This window comes from Rattus norvegicus, chromosome 1 (genome assembly GCF_036323735.1).
Source record: "Rattus norvegicus strain BN/NHsdMcwi chromosome 1, GRCr8, whole genome shotgun sequence".
Lineage (NCBI taxonomy): Eukaryota > Metazoa > Chordata > Mammalia > Rodentia > Muridae > Rattus > Rattus norvegicus.
In genome coordinates, this window is record NC_086019.1 from 23,985,627 (window position 1) to 24,004,753 (window position 19,127).

The 19,127-nt window shown below is 43.1% G+C and overlaps 1 protein-coding gene and 1 long non-coding RNA gene across 14 annotated transcripts in view; one reads left to right on the forward strand and one right to left on the reverse strand.

The window, feature by feature from the left end:
• Window positions 1-2,117: 2,117 nt before the first annotated feature.
• LOC102554376 (uncharacterized) lies at window positions 2,118-5,766 on the reverse strand. Its single transcript, XR_349895.5, has 2 exons — window positions 2,822-5,766; window positions 2,118-2,493 (listed from the first exon to the last, which is right to left on the reverse strand). It is a non-coding gene; the product is annotated as an uncharacterized LOC102554376 (long non-coding RNA).
• Window positions 5,767-5,804: 38 nt separating this feature from the next.
• Window positions 5,805-19,127, forward strand: part of Eya4 (EYA transcriptional coactivator and phosphatase 4) — a 243,702-nt gene continuing 230,379 nt past the window's right edge. For 9 of the 13 annotated variants that reach the window (XM_039103304.2, XM_039103308.2, XM_039103311.2 and 6 more), the window contains exon 1: window positions 6,403-6,838. The gene's annotated coding sequence lies outside the window, so the exon portion shown is untranslated. Of the gene's footprint in view, window positions 5,929-6,402; window positions 6,839-19,127 lie in introns of those variants that run through there. The other 4 variants (XM_063282825.1, XM_063282826.1, XM_063282827.1 and 1 more) reach the window with 2 other exon arrangements.

The following is a 19,127-nucleotide window of genomic DNA, read 5'->3' on the forward strand; positions in this document are numbered from 1 at the left end:
TGGTGGATACTCAGCACATGTTCTAACTTGTAGGATATGTGCAGAATGCTTTATTTCTGGTTATGTAGAGTAGTCGGTTTATTTATCTGTTTTTTATCCAGGTGGAATAAAATAGGAAAAGGAGAAGTTGTTCAGGTTCAGAGCCACATCAAATTATATATAAGTTGGAATTCCCCAAACCAATAAAATACCCAAGACGAAGAGCCTCAAGATTCTGAATCCTTTCCTGTCCTACTGTAATCGGGTTAGAAAGTAGACAATACTTAAGGAATATCTACTGGATCCAAGACATCATGCAAGACAGAGAAAGGAGGTCAGGTTTTAGTTTGCTGCACTGGCTTTGAGCAGTTGTCCGTGCCTTAGAGGACACCAGAACAGTTTTAAATAGACTCTCGGAGCAGAGAAGAATGGAGCTTCGTTTACAGAAGGGAAAAACTCACAACTCCTAAAAGATTGGTCATCAAAGGAGATAAAGAGTAAGAAAGGAACCACACATTGATGATGGTCTAACGGGTCGCATTTTCATTACAGAGAAATGGGAATTAGGGGATCTACCTTCTGTCTTTCCCCTTTCTTTCTTTCCTTCCTTCTCTGCCTTCCTGTGCCCCTTCTTCTGTTTTTCTTCTCCTCTCCTCTCGCTTTTTCTCCTCCCTTTATGCCCATTTACTACCTTCTCAGAACATCCTGGCAGAATGAAAGTTTGAAGAGAACAGGTAAAGTCTAATATTTAAAGGTGTGTTGGGGAAAGTGCTGAGAATGTATATTTAAAATTTAAAAAGGTTGGGCAGAGAAAATATTTCTGATTTTGCCATTAAATATGATGGAAGGAACAATACAAAATATTCGTTACAGCTTTTAATGATATTGTATCATAACGGTTTTATTTTAAAGGATTCAGGTGATTATGTACTTAAAATGAACAGTGTTCCAAACTTGATTTTGTGGGTATTTTATGTGACTACTACAGTCTTCAATTCACTATTTTAAATATTGTTAAAATCAATGTTATATTCTCCCTAACATTGAATTCCTTTTCCAGTAGCAGTTGGATTGTATATTCAGAGGCTTTTAGGTGGAATTATTGGATATTTTCATAAGCAGATAAAGGAAAGATTAAAGAGTTGCATAGAAAGATAGTGCCAAGGTACAGTGGGGCCCATTTGTACTTAGCTTGTTGAAGTGAAGGCAGAGTCAGAAGCTGAAGGCCATCTTGGGCTACATAGTACAACCTGGGCTACATGACACCTTATCTCAAAAACAGACGAGGAAGAAGATGGAGGTAGGATTTAATTAGATCTTTCTCATTTTGAAATGTAGGTGATTTTGAAGCAATGATATTAAAGGATCAATAAAGCACCATTGTTCACATTCTGAATATTGTCATTTGCACATATGTCGGTGAAAGAGTAGAAAAATCAGCTTTAGAGCAATATGCCAAGAAAAACACCATGTGATGTGAAAACGGAGAAACAAATTCCCCCCTCTCTGTCTGTCTCTCTGTCTCTCTCTGTCTCTCTCTCTCTGTCTCTCTCTCTCTCTCTCTCTCTCTCTCTCTCTCTCTCTCTCTCTGTGCATGTTACAAGTTAAAGGGAACAAGGGTTGATAAGCAACTAAAGGAAACCCAAAACACAGTGCCACAGAAGAAAGAAAAGCAGGAGTCCTTCTGGGGGAACTAATGAGGTCACCCCTAGGATACAACGTCAGGAACCTCCAAAAAGAAGAACCATCTGAGAAACTGGGCACAGAGCAGAGACACACCATAGGAACACTTAGGGTTTGAGGAGGCCGAGCTGCAGTAAGGTTAAAAAGTCTGCTGTTTGTTTAACGCAGTTAACAGAAGTGGGCGTTCTGGGTGTTTATAAACATTTGAGGGCTGGCTGGAAACATGGAAGTGAGAGAGGATTGCACGCTGTAATACTAAAAGGATTTAGCTCGAGTAAAGAATTCAAAAGAGAATTGAAAAGTAAATATGATGGAGTTCTCTCTCCCAGAAATCCCTTTCCCTTAGAAGCTGCCAGGAAGGAGAGGGTTTCAAGAGTACCCCTAGAGAGTATGGCTCCGCCCATCGCATTTCTTCAATTTAAAGAACTAGTAGAAACATTAAAGTCTGATCGGTCTGCACAAAATTACTCAGGTTGTTTATTTACACAGTTTTGGGCAACCAGCAGCACAGAACTTCAGATTCCTGTTTATCCTCATTTGTTCTAATAGTCTGTCATTCGTAGACAGTGGTCAACGTTGTTCCCGTTGAGGCTGGCCTTTAAAACTTCATTCTTCCAAAGCTCAAAGGATTTGGCTCAGGAGTTCAGGAGAAACAATTGACTGACTGTAGTTTTTCAAGACCTGAGCCTGCTTCCAGCCGCAGTTCAAAGGTGCACAACCAGGGTGCTCCAGAGGCTTGCTGTGGAATTATTTCTCCAAATACCCGGCCCTCTGTTTTCTTTTCTTTTGGGGTGTAGTGGTAGGATGTGGCTGGTGATTTTGCCCTTGCGTCTAAGGAAAAAAAATCTGTTCTTACTAAAATGATGGTATTATTTTCCTCTTAAGGTTGCTTTCCAATGAAACTGAGATAAAAATTGTGTTTGGGATTCTGTGCTCCGGGAGTGTTTTGTTTGTCTAATTTGACTTATACAAAAGTGCATGCCAAAAGAATGCCATACGCAACTATAAAATAAACACGGAATGCTAACTGTGGTGGTGTTCAACCCCCAGGCATGGAGTGCAGGGAACTGCCTGTAAGGGAATCTTTTACATTCCCACTGTTTTGTCTAACCCTTTCCCCAGTATCTTTTTTTTTCTGGACATTTATAGATATTCTCACACTGTGCCTTGCATTGTGGAGGACTTGATGATCTCTGGAACTCTTCCTGAGTTCTGTGGCAGGTGTCTGACTTTGGGACTTCTCCATGTTTTCTTTTGGGTTCTTTGGGTGTCTCTTGTCTTCTGATCTTCCTGCCTTGCTCCCTGTCATCTAGAACTTGGTGGCACCAACCTTCTGGGCCAGTCAGTATTGCTGCCATGGTGTTATAAGGCCTCAGATGAAAAGAGAAAGGGGCAGAAAGGAAAACAGGAGAAGTAAATAACTAGAAACTGGTACTGTCTTATAGGACAGTCTTCCTTTTTCACTACTCATTTATAGATTGTGTTCCCCCCACCCAAGTCAAACAGCTATAAAACCCTGGAGCAATTACAATTCTAAAAGAACCGTTCAACTTTAGAGACCTCAAATATATTTTAAGAAGGAAGATAATACTAGACTAAGGAACAGTATCTGAAGTAACTTGTAGAGCTGGTGAGGGGGCTGATAAATGTACTTGCTGCTAACCCGAAAGCCTGAGTTTAATCCTCAGGTCTGACAGGGTGAACAAGAGAACTGAATCCCACATGTTCCCCACCCCCAACCTCCTGCCCCTCATCCTCACACTGACACACACACACACACACACACACACACACACACACACACTAAACATAAAATTTCAAAATAAAAACATTCAGAATTTAATTAGACCTATTTCAACATCTCTCTAGAGTGGTAGGAAAAGAATGTTTAAAAATATATTTTGGGAAATCTGGGATTGAGAGCTCTAAATCATTGTTTCTTAAACGGCTCTGAGATGATCATAGGTGATATAGGGAACAATACTATTTCTCTATTATGAATTCAACTTATAGGATTGTCATTTCTTTTTGGGTTCCATTTACAGTGGCAATAGAAAGATTTACTTCTCAACTAAACTTATATAATAAAAGTCCATTTAAAAATGACACGCGTCGTGTTTAAATATACACTTACTACCACAGTGTAGGTGACTTGTGGATAATTATACGGTTGTTTAACAGAAGCTAGACATAGCTTTGTTGAGTGAACAACATAAACTGCCTTATTTGGTAACAGTGACCTGAAGACTTGGGATTACTGTTCAAACTCTCAGTTGTGGACTGAGCACAGGTCGATTTATTTCACTTCTGGAAGGCAACTGTGCAGTATACGCATAGTGATTGATTAAGAAGCTGAATAATTAGTACTTTATGAATAATTCAGAGGTTTCTGAGAGACAGCTGCAAATGTATTCTTAGGAATGTATTTGTATATATGGATAAGAAGTTGTGAGGGAGAAAAATACCCTTGACTCTGAGGTTAGTGGGCTGAAATGTTTACCTTGGAAGACAGCAAGGATGAGTAGCTTGGTCTTCCTGTGGTTTCCCCACACAACTGGAAAAGGGATTCTGCCTGAGCCTATTGTCTACCTGCTTACCTGCAGATCTAGAACCCCTTTTGTAAGGAGAATGGAAGGAGGACTTAAGTTGAGGGGATGCTGAACTCGAGAGGAAAGGCTGATATTGGGTCGTTATTAAAAGAAGACAGCTAGGAAACAGACTGCCTCTTTTCCCCCAATAATTTGTTAGACTATCAAATGGATTTAAATATGAATCTTTTCCACCCTTTTAAGAGATAAAAGCAACATATGAAGTCCTGTACCAAAAAGAAATGGGTGCTCCCTAGCTTTTGAGGAGACTGCTACTGTAGTCAGTCCCTTCTGAGTTCCAACACAGCATTTGCTGTATTCATGGAGGATTCAGAACTAAGGGACTCATTGTTATTGTCACTTATTTGAACCACCAGCATGCATAGTGTATCAGAAAGAATGACTGCTTTCGTGACAAGCACAACTACTGAATGCATTGTAGAGGCTAAAAGTATAGATTGTGACTTATTTGAATAGCAGCTTTGTCATTTGGAGCCAAGTTACACCAAAATCAAACAAACAACAACAGACCACTTTGAGCTATGAATTGGAGACAGTAAAATGAATGAGGTCTCCTTGTTGCTGTTGTCCCTTGAGTATATACTAACTTGTGCTTCTCTTTAACCCACCAATGCACTCTGGGTAAATTTCTCAAGGCCTCCAACCCACCCCCATAAAATCTTCCACTCAGAGAACCAGAAAAGGGTTCTGACCCTGCTCAAGCTCCCTGAAAAAGATCTGTGGGAGGAACAGCCAATAAGCAAGCAGAGAGAGAAGACTACCTTTATCAGTTTAAATTTAAAGCCCCAGCATTTTTTCCCATTTCCTCTTCATCATTGTAGACAATGCTCGGCTCATTAAAAACAAGTATTCAGTATGGATTTTCCTTTTGAACTCTAACAGGGCTCCCGTTCGTAACATAAAACCAAGCTCAAGTGAAGGATAAAATGTCTTTTTGAAAGAAATTCAGAATGTAATTTAGTTAATAAAAATATTAAAACGAAATTTTCTTCGAAGAGAAGTGATTTTTTTCATCTCTAAGGCTAAAGCAGCTTTGTGGCTAGAGATGACTCGATTCTCTTTGGGGGAAATTATTCCTACTTCTTTGGGCCTTGGTTATCTTTTATGAAGACTTAATAATTATTAGGAAATTAAACAAATACAAGGGACCAGTACAGCAACTGACAATAAATTCAAAACGAGTTAATATACATTATCAAAGTCGCAGGACAGATGTCACTGGAATAGACAATGGGATTTTAGGAAAAGGTGTTGTTATATGGAGTAAAATTTGGGGATTATCCTTGCTTTGTTCCAAGTGATATTTATATTTGTCTGTGAAAAATGAAATCCGTGGGTACAAAAGGCATGAATGGAAGGCATAGACTCAAAATGTCATTTCAGCAGTGTGCCCTGAGCAGTTCTGACTGGCCTTTGGATGTCAAGTCACTGCTGTCTGAACTTTGGGCGCCTGGGAGGGGTGCCTATAGCTGCACCCGGCCAGGAAGGGGCCCAGGCACTTCCAAGCGCTGCCTATCCACACACTCCTAACTCCTTCGTTGCTTACTTCCCCAGAAAAAAGCTCTTTCCTCAGCCCAGAGCAAGCTCCAGGCTGGTGTCCATTGGTGTTTAACTTTGTTACAAGTGGACAAGAGTCCCTTCTGCCTCCTCTCTTGGGGTAAGTGACAAGGAGTATGGCTGAGGGCCCGTAGCTCACACTGGGTAGCAGGAGAGCTATAGCTAAGTCAGGGGACTGCCGCCCAGAAGCAGGTGGGGGAACCGAGTAGCGCGGTGGCGGGCTGGTCCCTTCAGTCTAAAGGCCTCGGGGGCCAGCGCCAGGCGGGGTGGGGGCGGGGTGGGGCGGCGCAGAGGGCGCGGAGATTACCGCGGCGCCACCGGAGACTCGCGGAGCCCCGGAGGTCCCCACGCGAGACCGCAAAGAAGGCAAAAAAAAAAAAAAAGCCGATGACAACAGGCAGTGTCCCGAGATTGAATAAAAAGAGAGGGTTTCTGCGCCTGCCAAGATCCCCCGCTCTTCCGGCGGCCCGCTGCGAGGCCCCCAGCGGCCACCCTAGCCCCAGGGCGCAGGCGACGACGTCCCCCCACCTCCTATACCCCCCCTTCTCCCGCCTCTAGGCTCCGGCTCCGAGCGCAAGGGAGAGGCTGCCCGCGGCGCGGCGCACGCTCCGGCGGCTTCTGGTTTGAGCGCAAACCTTTACCCGGGTCGGCGCCCTAGAGAGGGGACGGCGTGGCGGGGACCTGCGGAGTGACGCCCGGCTACCCGGCGCGCGCGCTTTCTCTTTTCTTCTGCTTTCCCCCGGCCGCTCGGCTGCCGGGACCCTGGCTCGGCTCCTTTCGTCCTCCCCCTCGCAGCCGGCTCCCCCACCCCGCCCTGTTTCTCCCCCACTTGTGTAAGCATTTGTTGGGGGTGGCCGAAAGGGATGTCCTGTTTTCACCAGAGACACAGCGCGAAGGGAAAACTTAGACACTGGAAGGAAAGCGAGTAAATACACAGATCGGACCCGCAGATCACTGGCTGGGACAGACAATTGAACTTCGGGAGCCCGAGGCGGTCCGGGCCGCCAGAGGTGAGTGTCTTCTGTTCTTTCGACCCGGTTCCTGAAGTCCAATGGCGGGGGCGGTGTCCAGCTTTGGATGATCTCCCCCTCCCCCCAAACTGTCCCCTAGAAAGTGCTACCTAGACACTTTGTAGGGCGTGGAGGGGCTCTGGGGATGAAAGACGCGCGCAGGAGAGTGTGAGCCTTGGAGTTCTCCCCGGTGACCCCAACAGCGGAGTCCCACGACCAGGGTCGCTAGGATCTCAGTGGTGCACTTTGCCCAGGAAGACCCTCAACGACCCGAAGAACCCCTCTTGTCTGGCCCTGGGCGCAGAGGGCGCAGGATCTGAGTGAGTTTCCCCGCGTCCCGAGTGCGGATCCTACCTGCCTGCACCCTGCCCACTGTGGTCCGGGGAGCTTGCCCTGCACTCTTCCCACTCCCACCCGGTGACATTTAATACTTTGAGATGACTCGCTACAGAGAGTAAGGGTGCTGCCTCAGTGTCCCCTGGAGAGCCGTGGGCGCCTGGGTTTGTGTGAAGCCGGGCGTGCGTGTACCCAGGGGCCGAGCCCTGATCTCTGGGTATGGGTCTCAGTGGGGACCTCCTTTAATGGTTTCTATGTGGCGTGGACGAATGTCTCCTGCAGTGTGCCAGGGTCTGTGAAATTAGAGGCGCCTTGTCAGAGGAGTTGCGTTCATTGGCTCCAGGTGCGGATGCTGGGGAGCAATTCTAACTTCTCCAAAGCCAAAGCCAAGGACCAGGCTGGGGAGAGCAGGTTTCTCTCAGAGCTCCCTGGGTCTGGGGAGGCCATGGCTCTCTAAACTCTTGTAAAGCCTGGTCAACTGGGACTCGGAGACAGACCGAATGAGCCCTTTTCATTTTGCACGCCACAGTAAACCAAACTTTTCACTTTATACTTTCTATTAAGCACTTATTTTTTTCCCCCCTCTTTTCTTTGTATTCGAGTTTCACAATCTCTCTGAGAGAGACTGGGGAAGTTTTGAACGAATCCGGTAGCATAGCGGTGGCAAAACTAAGGGAGTGCAATTTGATTTTCGTCACCCTTCCCCTGTTTGGGAGGTTAGTTCCTTAGCTCACAGCCACCCATCATTCAAGTTCCCGGGAGGCTAACGGGGATTGCGGTTTGGGTGGGATTGGCGTGGCCTTCTTTTCTCCCGATAGCGCAGGGATTATTCAGGGAGCCTCCTGAACTGAGGCCCCCCGAGGAAAGTGCGCATCCCGGCGCGGGGACAACCTAGGTGGCGGCTCACCAAGCGCGTGGCGTGTGTGTTTTGGTTTCTGCTCAGCTCCACGTGGGGCACCTCCGTGTGCGTGTGTGTTGTGTACTTGATCTGTGAGGAGGTAACTGGAGTCTCGTGTTCAAACCCAGTGGGCCCTTGGCCATTAATTTGCTTTCCTGGCTGTCATTACAGACACTTCCAAAATCTGATACCTAAAGAGATCCAACAGGTTGGGTTTCACATTAAGAGCCCACACTTAACAGTTTTCTTTCTCCCTCACCCCCTTTGGCTCGGCACTCTGGGATCAACGTAATTGTTGGAGCGAAATACGTCTTCTCGAATATGGCATTTTGTTGCTCTTCTCTTAGCCGGGCCACCGTTTTGCACCTTCTAGCGTTTGTCGGTTTCAGCGCTGGCTCCTGGGGGACTTAGGTGGGAGTCTTTAGGAGTGTTTAGCAACCGCGGACTCCCATCAACAACTTCTGGAGTTTCATTTACCCGTGGGTGACTGACAGCGCTGAAAGTGGACCGTGGCTTTTTTGTTTGCTGAGTTCTTTTCGTTTAATTTAACGTATTTTTTTAAGTTTTAAGGCTTCTTCAGGACATGGGTTGTATTTGATACAATCCCTTAATAAAGTTTGATATTTTTGTAGAAACGTCACCTACTTTCTAATTAAAAAACAAACAAACAAACAAACATTTTTCTCAGACTTATACCTGAGAAACAAAACCTAGCGGAGGCTGAAGGGAGAGAATTCTAAAACAAAATAATTTGTTACGCTTTATGGTGCATTTTAAGAGATTTGCATTCAAAGACATTTGTACTTGAAAATATATTAACTGAAGAAATTAAAAATAAAAAGCAATAGCAACGTGAGACAGACCGTTTTGTGTGGAGGGAATGCCAGAGTCTTGAGTTTTGTGGCAATAATACCCAACGTAGACAAAAGTTCCCCACTTTTGCAAACCATAAAAAAAATAGTTACTTCCTCCTGATTAAAGGCCGTAAGCAATTCAAAAGTAAACATTTTTGTAATTTCTGCACATAAATGTTAAAAACAAACACCAAGCAAAACAACATCAAAATCTTTGACATTAACAGTTTTGGCCGTAACATAGCTGAACTGGCTTGAAACCTCATCTTCTAATGATTAAGTTCTTGTCCTTCCTAGTAAGGGTATGTCTGGAAAAAAAGCTGGTTTTCGGAAGCCTGTTCCCTGCCTTCCTGAAGTGGATGGATGCACATAAACACAGCATGCTGCTTGCCTGTTTTAAGACGACCCCAGCCAAGGGAATTTCACAGTTAGAAGTAGAAAGGAGTACTCAGTTCCTCTCCTTCTTTATTAATGTTTATTTCATTGAACATAACACATTTCTCATTTCCAAAACTAAAGCTGTGTCTGTGGCATAGCATTGGCTAGCACATTCCACTGGAAAAAAAAAGCTTCAAAACCCTACAACTTGTGTAAAAAATAAATTGATTTAAGAACGGTTTTATTCTCATTAAGACATACTAAATGGACACTTAAGCATTTTCTAGAAGCTGGAAAAAAAAATGTCTGTGTAGAGAAGTTTCTTTTTGAAGGAAGATTTGCAGATATCCCTGGGTTAAAAAGAAAGTATATTCTGCATTTCTGAATTTTCTTTTTTTTTTTAAATCTTGTGATTTATGGTGTAAATAAATTTTACGTACCCATAGGAAATGCAGTGTCCAGTTTCATGTTTTTTTGTCACTGATGCAAGCTCTGTGTGGCTGACGCTATGTCTAAAAATACATTTATGTGGCTTGGTCCTTCATTTATTAAATGTGATGAGCCCGAGTTAAATTGAGTAGAAACTTTGAAAGGGTAAGGTGGTAGAAAAAAGAAACATGGCTGTTGATAGAAAAGCTCGAGTTTGGGGGAAAATGCACATTCTAACTGTGAGATGACAAATTTAAGCTTTGTTCACTTGCATACAGCGGAAGCTCACAGGTTTCATGCAGAATTCAAGAAGAAAGATAATCCCTTTGGGGATTCAGTGAAGTGCTAAGTAATTTAAGAATGCGAGCATTTATTATGTTTTTACATTATCTTCTGTATTTTTTTTTCCTATTGGGTAAACTTGAGAATACTCAGCATTCAGTAAGAACAGGCCCCTGCTACAGGGGGGCTCGTCCACCATACTTCTGTACTGCAGCTGCTGATCGAGTTTCACAGAGCTGTTAAAGCACTTAAAACCTAAAATTAGGTACTGTCTGGTTGTAAATATTTCAGATCACTCATTGGAGAAACAAACAGAAAAGTCTGTTATCAACAGTATGGAACCCTGTGGTGGAGGACCTGGGCAAACCTTTCTGAGAAACACCTTGTTATTATCTCAGCGGGAACATAACCCTGACAGTTTCTCTTTCGAATGGATATTACCCTTCCATACTCTCAACTCTTTTACACTGCGTGTCTCAGTAGAGTTATCTTAAACTACTTGGATTCAGAAGTGCAGTTGGGGGATTTTATTACAATGGTTACCGGGTGAAAGAAATCAACACCACACAGAATGGGTGGAGGTGGTGAGTACCTGCTCCTCTCAGGGAATTTTCCTGGTGAACTTAGAAAGGACATGCTCTCTCAGGCCTTTGCCCTCCAGATGGGTTAGGTGCAAGCCCTGTGTCTTTAACTGTTCCCCGTGTTCAAGGCTACATTTCACAGCTTGATGTGTTTGGAGTGCAAGGAGCTGAATATTCATGAACTTGTGCAGGGAGGCCAAGCCTGGCGTCATTTAGCCTGAACTTGGAGTGGAAGAAAATAAACAAGAGCCACATATTCAAAAGTATCACAGGCCACTTTGCTGGCTTTAAGAGGTCTGAAGACACTGTAAACATTACTGTCACTTCATACTGCTGTGGCACACATTGTGCGTTAGGGCAGGCTCTAGTGACTTGTCACTCTCCTCTTGCTCTGTCCATGCCTTTGCTGTAAAAGGCTGTGAAAAAAAAAAAAAAAGAACACACCACTATCCTTACCCTCATTTCTCTTTTCATGAAAAAGAGATGAAACTGATTAAAACAAAACAGACAAAACAACAAACAGAAACCCTTTGGGGCCATCCAGTCACAATTATAGGGAAGTTTAAGACAGTTTCAAAGAGTCCCTTCTAAGTCTCACTTAACCTTCTCTGTCATTGAAAGGTGCTAATTGATCTTAGCTCTGACCTAATAGTCTAGTTTGAGATGTGAAACCTTTCGGTATTGGTTTGGCCTTTTTTCTCACCCTTTTCAGTACAAGGTCCATAAAGAAAGACAGCCTGTAAAAATATCAGGAATGATTTCCCACATCAAGCATTTTAATAAAACATACCCATGATTTAAGACAGTTCACATGTCGTAAGCTCTTTTATTTTAATAATCTTTGGGACCATGGAAGGGAGAACCACATTGTTATTAGTAACTCGGGCCGATATCTAATAAGCACTTATGTTAGATTGTAAGACACCTACCATCTACCATGTGTCTACCATCACATTTGAGTATTTTCTAACCCAAGTCTCGTTATACCAGTATAAAACATGTGTCATGAAGATTTATATCTGAGATTATACTTTTAAAGTATATTTACATCTTAAAGTATGCTTTTGAATAAAAGAAGTCTTCTCAGAATGGTTGTCAGATAACTCTTAGTCCAAGTCAACTTCCTATGGGCTTGATATGACCTTTCTGATGGTCTAGCAGTGATTTGGGGTCTCGTACCTGCGAAGCACTACTGTGCAAACTTTATGGGGTTAGCGAATCTCAATCCCTTCAGCCACGCTGGGAGCAAGTGCAGCAGATGCTTTCATTCGTCCCATTTTACTGGTGAAAATGTCGAGGTCCAGTTTTATGGCAGCGAAGTGGAGCCAAGGTCTTAACTTCTCAGTCCCACCCGTCCCCTCAAGCAGGGACACGCTAGGCCAATGGGTCCCACCAGTGTGGGAATTTTGTGTGAAGGGTCATGAAGGCGTTCACTCTTTGTTACCTCAGAGAAACTAGATGCTAGGAAAAGAGCTTAGCTGTCCGTTGAGTTTGCAGTTTCATGGATAATACTGTTTATTCATAGGCCACAAAATGCACCGAACTGAAACAAACAAATTTAAATACCCATGTACTACATTTTTGTTCGGTGTGTGTATGTGTGTGTGTGTGATGGAACGTGGATCTTCAGTCTGGATAGCAAGCCATTGCTCACTGAGCAATCTCGCCAGTCCCTTAAGTATCTATGTAAGGAAACATAAAGGACAGTCAACAAGTGCTTTGTCCAAATGAGGAAAGGGTTGCTAATGAACGCCTGTCCTGGGAAAACACTTTGTGATATTCTGCAGCCATCAAGAGGTCAGGAACATCTCTGTGGGATATTTAATTTACATCTAGAATTTTCCTTTACCTTCCAAGCTTTAGCCTTTGATGTCACCAGTTTTGTTGTTTGCCTTGTTTTGTTGTTGTTTCAAGCTTGAAAGCTGATTAAGAATCAGTCTACGCCTTTAAGTTACGCCAACTCACAAGGAACGAACTACTTAACGGTCTGAGCAATGGGTTTCCAGAGAGAGGCTTCAGTTATGAGTGGCCCAGTCCCATTTCAGAAATACACATTTATGTGGTTACTGCACTTTTCGTGCATACGTTTTCTTTCTAGGTGAACGTCTTCCCTATAAAGAACTCTTTTTAAAACTTTAATGTCTTTTTGCAGGAGCTCAGTGGCTCCCACTGTTAGTTATCTGTCTAGTTAGCTATAATTGTCTTTTAGTCAAATGAGAACTCAAATGAGTGCGGGGCAGAGCATTGTCAGGGCTCTGTGTGACTCAGGGGTGCATACCCTAATAATCACTCACTACACTTGTCTGTTCCTGCCAGCGCCCCTGGAATTCTTTACAAGAATCTTTGGGTGTATAAAAATAGCTGCAAAAATGACAAGCCTTTTACGACACTTCCGAGTACCTGCTCTGGTATCTAGACAGTGTTATCATCATTCAAAATCGGTGGTGTGAGCCTACTGGAGAGGCTGGGGCAAGAGGATCACATGAACTAAGGTCTGACCTCATGAACTGAAGGTTGGCCTGGATCACATTAGGAGACTCTCTGTCACAGCAAACGGGCAAGCAAACCAGCTCTCAAATACAACACAATATCCATTGGAGCACGTCAGCAAAGGGCCTGCTCGTTGACTATACCAGAATATTCTACTCACCTATCTCTGCCTTCATTTCGACACTGAGAACATGAACACCAGTGCGAATGTTCTTTTCTGCCTTGCTGAGTCAGGACATGAACCTAGGTACCTCTGTGTGGCCTCTCCTGGGTGTCTTCTAGAAAGGGTCTAGGAAGAAATTCCATCACGGGCCTAAATTGATTTCCATGTAAATCGTTGCCACTGTTCTTGTTCTTCTTTTCCCTCTTCTTTATAAAGCAAAAGAAGCATTTCTCCCAAAAGACTCCAATTAAATCATAAAAACTTACATTCATATGATATTAAGTTTAATTCTGCTCACAAAAGCAACAGCATTAAGGTTGAAATTCTATCTTTAATCAACTAGGTGTGTCTCTCACTGAGGAGGAATACTTGATATTCCTAATCTGCACAAGGTCATATATACAATTCCCAGACTCCTGTGTAAATCCCAGAGGAGTGACCTGTTCATTACGTTGCACTGCTGGCTTTGAACTCCCTAGTGCTCGAGATTTGAAAAGACACAAATGTTATCATAAAGAGGTTGGGTGTTTCTAATATAATGAATGTTTCCAGTATACTAAAATGCAGGGATGATGTGGGGAGTCTACAGATCTCTCCCTGAGCTAATCCTTTCCCCCAAGCTTTTGCCCCTGAATGCAAATCTCTATTCACATGTGGGTATCACTCAGAAAATTTTAAACAAATTTCATCACGGTGTGGGTAAGTCACATTCAAATTTCCTTCTGCAAGTCTGCCTGCAAACTCAAACTGTTTCTGGTAGGTAACTAAGAGCGCACATCTCCGACTAGGAGATACCTCAGGAGAGGACCTGAGTTCAGATCATCCCCAGAATCCACATGACAAACAGCACTGGGAATGATGGGGTGCACCTATGATCTCAGTGTTTGCTGTAATCTCACCCGTCTGTGCCTCAAGCACGGAGACGGATGGGTCCACAAACAGGACCAACCAGCCTGGACTATTTGGCAAGCTTTAGGCCAGTGAGAAACCATGATTCAAAAGGAAGATAAGTAAATAGTACCTGAGGAATGGCTGTTGTTTGGCTTCATGAATATGCACCTGTACACACGGGAACATGCACATACATGTACAATAACACCTTCAGTAAATTTGTTGAGAGTTTTTTTTTTTTACGTGAACATTAGAGGTTAAGATGATGGTGGTAATATTGATTGGACCAAAAGGATTCTGATTTAACCATGTTTTATACCATTAGCCATTGCCTTTAATTATTAAAGGCTTTCTTCGTATGAAAAGATGAGAAGGTGCTTTGGTACTGGGAGATGCTTATTCAATACTTTTAATACTACCAAAGTCATGCAGATTTTAACGTGGAATGAAGAGGTTTTTAGCTCCTCTACTCCATATGGTTTTGAAGATGTTGGGGCATTATTTTCATGGTTTTCTCTGAAAATGTTTTTGACACTGGGAATTAGTCACTGTAAAAGCAACTCAACAGACTTAAACCTCAGTCATTGTTAGTCCCTGATGCACTCTTGTTCTCTATAGACATGGTCTATTCATTATCACAGTATTCATTATCACAGTGAGTATAATTGTGACATCTTAACACTTCTTGTGAAGGACTGTTCTAGACTATGCATCATCTTATTCCTAAAATAGTCACATCAGTTTACAATTATTACCAAGTCCTGCCTATACTTAAATTTCTATAGAAGATTCTTTGGCCTACAAGGCAGATTCCAGAGCCTCCAACAGGACCTGTGGCATCCTTCACTCTTAGAACCTTGACCAGATGGCCGTTCCTTCTCTCAACAGGCACACATGAGCCATCTCCTCTCCGACCCCAGGGAGAACTGCACTTCTCACATACACTTTTGTCATTCCACTTGGTTCCTTTATGCGTATGGCCTTAATGTCACACTCTCTTTTCTCTGCCTCTGCAACTTCCATTTCTATTTCTTTTCCAAGATTTGAAAATGCAAAGCACTAACTCCCCCCTTTGAGCCAAAGTGGGATTTTTTTCTTTCCTCCCAAAGCACACGATCTCCACCTGTAGCAAAGCACTTAACACCTTGACTGGACAGACATTACTGTCTAAATCCTACCGGAGATGAGAGCTGGCTGGAGGGCTTAGCAGGATTTGTCATGTATCTCCAGCATGCGATGCACTGTTTGACAAATACGTCTGGGTACCAAAACTTCCTTTGGATGAATGACTAAAGAAGCTGCGTCTGAGAGCAATGGCCCTGAGAGCCGACATCCATCCCTGCCCTAACACTAGCAGCAGTGGAGAAACAGAATAGAACAAAAACATGACCGTCAAGTAGTTGGAAAACTTTAGAGCAGCTTCAGGGGTGTAAGATATTGACACATTAGAACTGGAGCTCTGAAGAAGTATATATGAATATGTGTATGTGTGTGTGTGGTGGTGGGGTTGTCCACATGCATGTGTAAGCATGTGTTTTTTTTAACCAAATGGCTGGTAACTCAATGCTTTAGTAAGGGAAAGATTCTGAAAATCTCTGGAGATGTGAGTGTTTCATAGGACGAGAAGTGAGAGGGATCCAATTCCTAAACAGAAAGGGAACTAGGTCTACGGCTGCCAGGGTTCAAACCCTGGTTCTTACAACAAAAAGTGCCAGAAAAGCTAGTTCACAGTTCTTGCGATTTCACCCACTTTCTTCTGTGTAATAGAAATACTGCATGAGTTTTCCTTTTTAACTTTTTATGAGGATTCTGTAGTTACACATGTAAGGATTGGATGTATATATGTGGGTGCTATTTTCCGTGAGCAGTGTGATCTTGGTTATACCACTTAATAGAACACCCTCGAAGGATCCAGAACATTATAGTTGAAAGAGTTTTCCAATTTTAACCTTAAATTGTAAACCTAGACTATCTCTAATGATATAACTTGGGTATTCCTGGGTCACCTTGGTAAATCTGAGGATGAATCTGAGCTCCACGTACAGACACTGTACATTCTCAAAATTCAGCCTTGACCAGTTGCAATATTTCTTTTATCAAATATTTACATTAAAATTAATGAGTTATATTTGGACTTGAATTAACATGTTTCCTCAACTAAGCTGAGCAATTATAAACACACTCTACAGTGACACTGTTACTCTATGGTGAGCACTTGTGTCCCAACATTCTTTTTGAAGCCCGGGAGTATTCATTGTAAGTAAAGACGCAAAATTTCACTCATGTACTGACATGATGAATTCTATATAAAATTCAGAAAAACTTTAGATATTGTGATGATTCTTACCTCACCACTGAGATTTGGAAATTATAAACATCTCTACTTCTAGAATTGACCGTTCAGTCCTTGGATTGAGGTATAATGGACAGCAAGAAGTGGAAGTGGGGAGCTAAACGTCTGTCACTGAAGAGTTGCTGAAGTGCGTCACAGACCTGTAGCTGGTGCATCTGTGAGAAGGGGGCACAATGGATGCATTCTCTGACTCGCTCCCTTTGACATGTTTAGATCTTAGTTTCCCCGTCTCTGATTATCAGCATCTGGGACTGGAGCATTCATTCAGTGAGGGTTATTTTGTGCATGGCAAAATGTTCAGCCCCATCCTGGGTTCACTTAGTAGATTCCAGGAGCCCCTTGTTTCTTGCATAATGGTGATCTCCAGATGCTCTCGGGTAGACTCGGGTAGGAAAAAATATTACTTGCAGATGAGAGCACACAGCCCACGCAGTTCTTCATATCTCTTGATATGGTGAAAAGATGCCAGGGCTCTACTTAGGAAGATTGTTCTACTCCCAGTCAAGTGTGGAGAATGCTAATTCCTTCCTCCTGAGTTAAACACAAAGGCAAACAGCTCTCATTGGCCTGTGTTGATAGATGAATTCACACACAGAGAATTGACAGATAAGCTTAGGCAGGGTGACCATCTTCAGTGTGTTTTCCTCTTCCGTGTTCGTGTGGGAGAGGCAGCCTGTCTTACTCTTAGGGAGTAAGTATTTATTGGAACTTCCTCTGCTGCCTCCTCCTCCTCCTCCTCCTCTTCCTCTTCCTCCTCCTCCTCCTCTTCTTCCTCCTCCTTTTCCTCCTCCTCCTCTTCTTCCTCCTCCTCTTCCTCCTCCTCTTCCTCCTCCTCCTTTTCCTCCTCCTCCTCCTCTTCCTCCTCCTCCTTTTCCTCCTCCTCCTCCTCTTCTTCCTCCTCCTCCTCCTCCTCTTCCTCCTCCTCCTTTTCCTCCTCCTTCTCCTCTTCCTCCTCCTCCTTTTCCTCCTCCTCCTCTTCTTCTTGTCACCATTCTTTTTCAGACATACCTTTTAATCAGTTTTTGATAATGGAAATACCCAATTACCTGTCCCTTTCAATGAATACAAATATTCAGTAATGAGAAAATTGTACTTTCTTTACTATATATTATCATAAAGGATGTTTTATCCCGACAGTAATGTCTGAAATCTAAGTAATGTCTGATGAATTGGACCATCCGTCTATTTGTGATGAGAAACTTTCAAATGGAGGTGGGATGCAGTTCAGTAGCTCATGACTTCAAAGGCAGAGTTCGTGTACAAGGCTCTGGGTTTCCTACTAATGGGAGGCAGGTAGAGAGGGACAGGGAAAGACTTGCAAAGAGAGACACAGAAAGGGCAAGAGCAGGAGGGAGAGACAGTGAAGAGAAAACCCCTGGGGTTACAAATATATGCGCCACTGCAATAAACAGGAAAAACAAAAACTTTTGAACAAATTACCTCTTAGCTTTCAGTTTGTACAAGTTTGGAAGTTCAAATTTAGTAACAATTAAATAACTCTGAAGAAAGTAATAACAGAATATTACATGGAAAAAATCCCTGTCTATTGATGTGGTACCAAACCTTAACTTTTACTGTAGTTCTGTTTGGTTTGTGTTTAATGTATAGTTTATTTGAGGATGATGTGCTTTGACTGGAAGCTGGGCTATCGTCCTGGCATTGTCCCTGAACTGTTCAGGCGGAAAGGAAAGCTGTTCTAGAAATCACTTGGAAAGCAAAAGAACAGAGCTTGTAATGTCAAACACAACAGGAGAGGGGTGACTGGCTCTGCAGCTCTGAGCTGAGTGGAAACATTAGTTTTAACTGTAAAAGTTTACTGTTATGAACACAGGACCACACTCATATTCTTATGAGCAGAGAATTTCTTTTTACCTTATAAATTAGTGACTGGAAAATTCCTGAAGTCCATCACCACGGCTTGTCTAAGAGCATCTACTTCCATTGTTTTGGCCCTGTGGATCGTGTCACATGGACCTAGAGTCCACACTGACCTAGAGATTTCTCAATGTTCACTAATGGATACTCATGTAGAAGGCTCATGGAGAAACTTGAACTTGGCCACACAGAGAGAAAGGAGGAGGGGGTGGGAGGAAAAGAAAAAAGATGACTAGAAGAAGAAAGAGGGGGAAGATAATAAGACAGAGAGAGACAGAGAAAGAGCGTGACATACATTCTATGGCTTATAATGTAACTTTTTTGTATAGTTGTAGGGGAGAATGTAACTGCAAATTGAGTTTACCTTATGTGACCTCAAGTCACCTTATGTGATTTACATGAGTTCACCTTTGTAAGAGAACCAGGATCCTGCATAAATCCATACCTGTCCATGGGGAGGTGAAGTAGATGCTAAAAAACTCAATGAAGACGGGCCAAGACCATGCTGGATGGGTTTCAGTCTGCCAGGGAAGATCTGCCTTACATATTGACAGGAAGCCCAACGAAGACACAGCAAGCCTCATCACCATCCAGGCACCTAATGCCAGAAATTGGACAGGAAACCTGGTAGCTACTTAGGCACTGGAGAACAGCCAAAAGCCCAGAGGTTCTGCTTTTCGAAATGAGCGCTTCCCTGTTTAGTACATCAGAGAATGCCCCAGAGTATTCAAGTCCTGCATCTACTTTCTTGGGTTGGTT